This window comes from Gossypium raimondii, chromosome 3 (genome assembly GCF_025698545.1).
Source record: "Gossypium raimondii isolate GPD5lz chromosome 3, ASM2569854v1, whole genome shotgun sequence".
Lineage (NCBI taxonomy): Eukaryota > Viridiplantae > Streptophyta > Magnoliopsida > Malvales > Malvaceae > Gossypium > Gossypium raimondii.
In genome coordinates, this window is record NC_068567.1 from 6,846,591 (window position 1) to 6,851,540 (window position 4,950).

Consider the following 4,950-nt stretch of genomic DNA (forward strand, 5'->3'; position numbering starts at 1 on the left):
TACGTTTTTATATGTTTTTTTATCTTTTAACTTTTATATACTTTATATTTTATAGATATATACATATACATATACATACATTATTCAAAAATATTATAAATATATTTTTCACATTTTATATATATATATATATATATATATATATATATATATCCATATTTTCCTAATTTACTAATATATTATACTAATACATTTTATTTTTATAATGCATATACATTTTCTGTATGGTATATATTCTATTTTTTTATATTTTTATATACATACATATTTTTAGAGATTATTATAAGTTTTTGCTTTACATGTTTCTTTTTTACATATGTATACTTATATATGTGTGTTAAATATCTGCATACACATCTTTTAAATTTACTTGTATATTGTACTTGTATTTATATTTTGTAAACACATATACATATATATTTTAGATTAAAATATTTGTTTCATATTACATCAACATTTTTAATATACCTTTTAATTTATATTTTGGTTGCATCAGTATATCAAAATCATTTTCTCTTGATTCAAAGTTTTTTTGAATAAAAGCAATATTCAAAGTTTGAGATTTTCGAGGAAATTGAGTCCTAACGTATTGGGTTCCGATTTTCTTTGCTAATCCTAAATAACCGAGAATAGTCTTTATTCAAAATGCATGAGAATAAAAATCATTTTCGAGAACTTAACTTGTTGTGTCCTAATGCATTGGGTGTGACATATTACTTTCTCGAAATGAAGATTTTTGCATAAAATAAAAGTGGTATTCAAAGTTTGGGGATTTTGAGAAATTGTACCCTAACGTATTGGGACTCGAATTCTTTACATTACTTGAACAATTGATTAACCTTTTCAGATTTCATCATTTGAGTTGTTTTTAAAAAAACTTTTTTTAGCCCTCGACACTAAGACATTAAATAATCAATTTGGTACCGATTTTGGGCGTTACAAGGGTGCTAACCCTTCCTCGTGTGTAACTGACTCCCAAACCCGTTTTCTCAAATTTCGTAGACCAAGACACGTTTTAAGGTGAGCTGATCACACCTCAATAAAGGATTGGTGACGACTCAAGTTTTTGTTTTTTTAAGTCGACAACAAAATTTTTTATTTTTCAAAAAAGTGGTTTCGACAAGCAAGTCTAATTCTAAAACTGGCAATGCCTTAATTACAACTAAAAAAATTTTAAATTTATTTAATTTTCTAGACCTTGTACATCAATCAATTCAACTGATATTTTTATTTATTTTTTTGACACCTCTTTTTAAGCTTTCTATTAGTTTTATTATTATTATTATTATTATTATCACTTTTTCTTTTAAATTAAATTGATCCTTTATAGTTTCTTGTGCATTTCATGGTCACCCTAGTAAAAGCCTATTCTTTCTTTTGGTGAGTTTTGAGAAATGGAAGAAAGGGTATTGCTGGGGAAGATAAAAAAGAAAAGGGAGGAGCTTTATTTTTATTATCGGATTTTAGTAATTGTCCTCATGCTTCTTCACTTGACGACAAAGCTACCATTTTTTTTCCTTCTTCGAGTGATTTAGCAAGTAAATGTAGCTCTGGAGATTTTCGTTTATTTGTTTGTTAACGTTCTTGGAAATTTTAGTCTATAATGCCACTTATAAGCTTGACACAATGTCTTTGAGAATTGAAATCTTTAAGGATATAAGCTAATAAGTTGCTTTCCACCGTTTGATTTCCAAGATCATCTTCCTTAATGCTTTCTTATCTGAATCAACTTTGTTGTTGCATCGGATCTAGGTCTTCGTTTTAGAGAATGGATGATAATTTTTTAAAAATATTTCACGGTGCCGCTTGACATACCAGCGGCATTTAAATTTTTTTTTAATTTCTCGATGCCACCTGAAAGACCGATGATACCCATTAAGTTTTTCTTTTTTTTTTCTCCACTATAAATATCTGTATTTTTCACGAATATTCTGAAAAATACATATTTGTGTTATCTGACACAAACACGACAACCAAAAAAATTATTTTTTTAAAAAAAGTCAATGATTGAATCATCATTGGAGAATGATGCCATCAATATATTAAACGGCACTAAAAAGTATTGTGAGAACTAGTCATTATGTACATAAATTTCTAATGCTACATCAATACCAAAATTTTTAACATATGATGCTCTCTCTTTTTTTCGTTTTTAAGGGTATGGTAGAATTTCTATTAATTAAATTCAAACTGACAGGCAAATGGAGTAAAAAAAGAATCTTTAGGCAAAGAAAATAAAAATATTTGGGCCGGCAGCTAAATGAATAGGTCTAGCCAAGACATGCCCGTGTATGTAAAATGTGTTAAGTCAAACTAAGACGGCCCAACCCAGTTTATGGAGTTAAAACATTTCATTCCGAATATTCTAAATAATTATTATTTTTAAAATATATTAAAATATTATTATAATTTAATTTAAATTTTGATGTCTCATATTTAACTTCATTCATAAATTATGCGTGAATTGTTTTAGATATATTCTAATTTATATTTTACACATAAGTGGGACAATTTTAGAATTATTCTATTTGATTTTGAATATATTATGATTACTAATTTGATTGTACTTTTGTGACACTTTATGTTGATTATAATTGATTTTGGTATGTATTGTTTGTAATTGTACTCGTGAACTTTTAAAAGTACGATGAAAATTTTTTATAAATATTTCATAATCAAAATTAAATAAAGTAAAGAACTAATTATCTATAATGTTATTTAAATTTTTACTGTGTTGGTGTCACGAGTTAATCAGGCACTAATTCAGTTAAGAAATTATGATAATGTCATTCATAATTAAAATAAGTAATATTATTTAAGGATATTTTATTTTTTCACTTTAAAATAACCAATAACAAATGCAAATAGTAGGATTCACACGCACGTTGTTTACATTAGTGAAACCTTTAGTTTACCATTTAACTAAAACTTTATTTTGATATTTTTATACACTTTTATATTCTAATGTAGACTCTATTATCTCCATAAATTGTATATCTATATTATTAATAAAAATCCATGACTGAGTTGGTGTCACGAGTCAACTGAGCACCAACTCAATTAGGAAATTACAAAAATGACCTTCCATATTTATAATAAGTTATATTATTCGAGGACACTTCAGTCTTTTTGTAACACCCCGAGTTTTAGGGTTAGAAGTTCTGTGATTTGTAGGTAAGGTCAGTGGCTAGAATGAACAATTGTATTTAGTTCCTCGTTCTAGTGTTAGAACGGGCCTTTTGGTCTGGTGGTTGGTTGTGTGTTAGTTTAGCTTAGGATTTGGTGTTCGAATCCTCGTGCGGGCGTGGATGCTTGTTTTTGTCACGGCTGTCTGAAAGAGAGTTCGAATGGGTTTGGAAGTTTGTATAAGTGGATGAGAGAGTGGGTAGTTGAGATCGGGTTAGTAGGAAATCATGCCTTGATTTGGGGGGATATTAATTGTTTTTATTTGATTTTTTTCTTTTAAAAGAAATTGTTTTCTCTCTTTCAAAAAAAATTTGACATCTGTTGTGTTTCCCTTCCCTCTACAGTTTTCATCTTCCCTTCGACTTTTTCCTCTCTATTTTTTTAGGTTTTCGGGTGATTCAAGGATTCCAGCGAGGGGAAATTGTGTTGGGGAGGTGTTTCGATTTTCGTTGGTGTTTGGAATTGCAAATTCAAGTGTGGGTTTGGTAACTCTTTCTTTTTATTATCGAAATTTTGATTTAGTTCAGTGAAATTCGACATATTTGGTGTCTCACTAAAAATATATCATTCGAAGTGTCAATTGTTGCGGTTTTCCTTGAAATACTATGGGTTTTTGGTGTGTTATTGGGTTAACAATGGTTGGGTAGCATTTCGAGAGCAAAGGCACATTCTGTAGCTAGTTCTCGTGTGGTTTCGTAACCACATAGGTGGCCACACGGGCGTGTGCCCTAACGTGAGTGGTTCATACGGCTGTGTAGAATTAGGAATTAGGGTTTTAGGGTCAATTTTGGTACCACACGGCTTGACCACACGAGCATGTGTCCCCACACGGGCGTGTGAGCTCTCCACACGGCTGTGTCTCATTTGCTCTTAATTTTTAGCACTTTTGCATAGTAAGTTACACGGGCTACTCACATAGGTGTGTGTGGCGTTCACATGGGCGTGTAGACCCCCAAATAGCCTGGGCACTTCCACACGGCCAGGCTACATGGCCATGTGGCCTTATGTCACCAAATTTTGTACTGTGTCTGTTTTTTATCTGATTATCATTCTGTGTGTTTCGACCCTCGGCTAGGTCTTTGTAAGGGTGGTCGGAACATTGTTTTGGCCTAGACTTGTACGTTATTCTCAATTATAACTCTAATTAAGTAATTCAATTGAGTGTTAATTGATGTTATGTTATATCTGATTCTGATTCTGGGCATTTGAATGTGTGCACATCTGATTTCGTACTTTACTTCTATAAGTTTGTCTTCAAATGGTGTGCATTTTGTATTTACATTAATCTTTTTGGGTTTGGCCGCGAAGAGAAGGGCATATGATCTATTTTGGTAGTTTCAACTACAACATGTCTGTACAACGGTTTACCGTATTGCACTGTACTGCATATACGCCAGCCTTGCTGCGTATTATTATCTGAGTTGCTTAGTCCACATACTTGGTGTGTGGGTTGGATGGGTCTTTCGAGGTCCTTTGTGGTGTGCATGGTTGGATGAGCTTAAATAGATATTTTTTTGGTGTGATTGGGAGATAGAGAGGTGTTTGATTGGTTGGGTGGGTTTTTATTACTTGTTGCATTCATTCTGCATTTTGTTTGTCTGTCTGATTGCGAGACTAATTGTTTATAGATCAAGGTGTTTCAGTACTGATACATTTGATTTGTTTGTGAAGACTATTCATATATTGGATTGCTATTTATTTTATTTTATTGTGACAATCTGGTGTTCATTTATCTATTGTTTTCGAACTCATACTGAGCTCGTG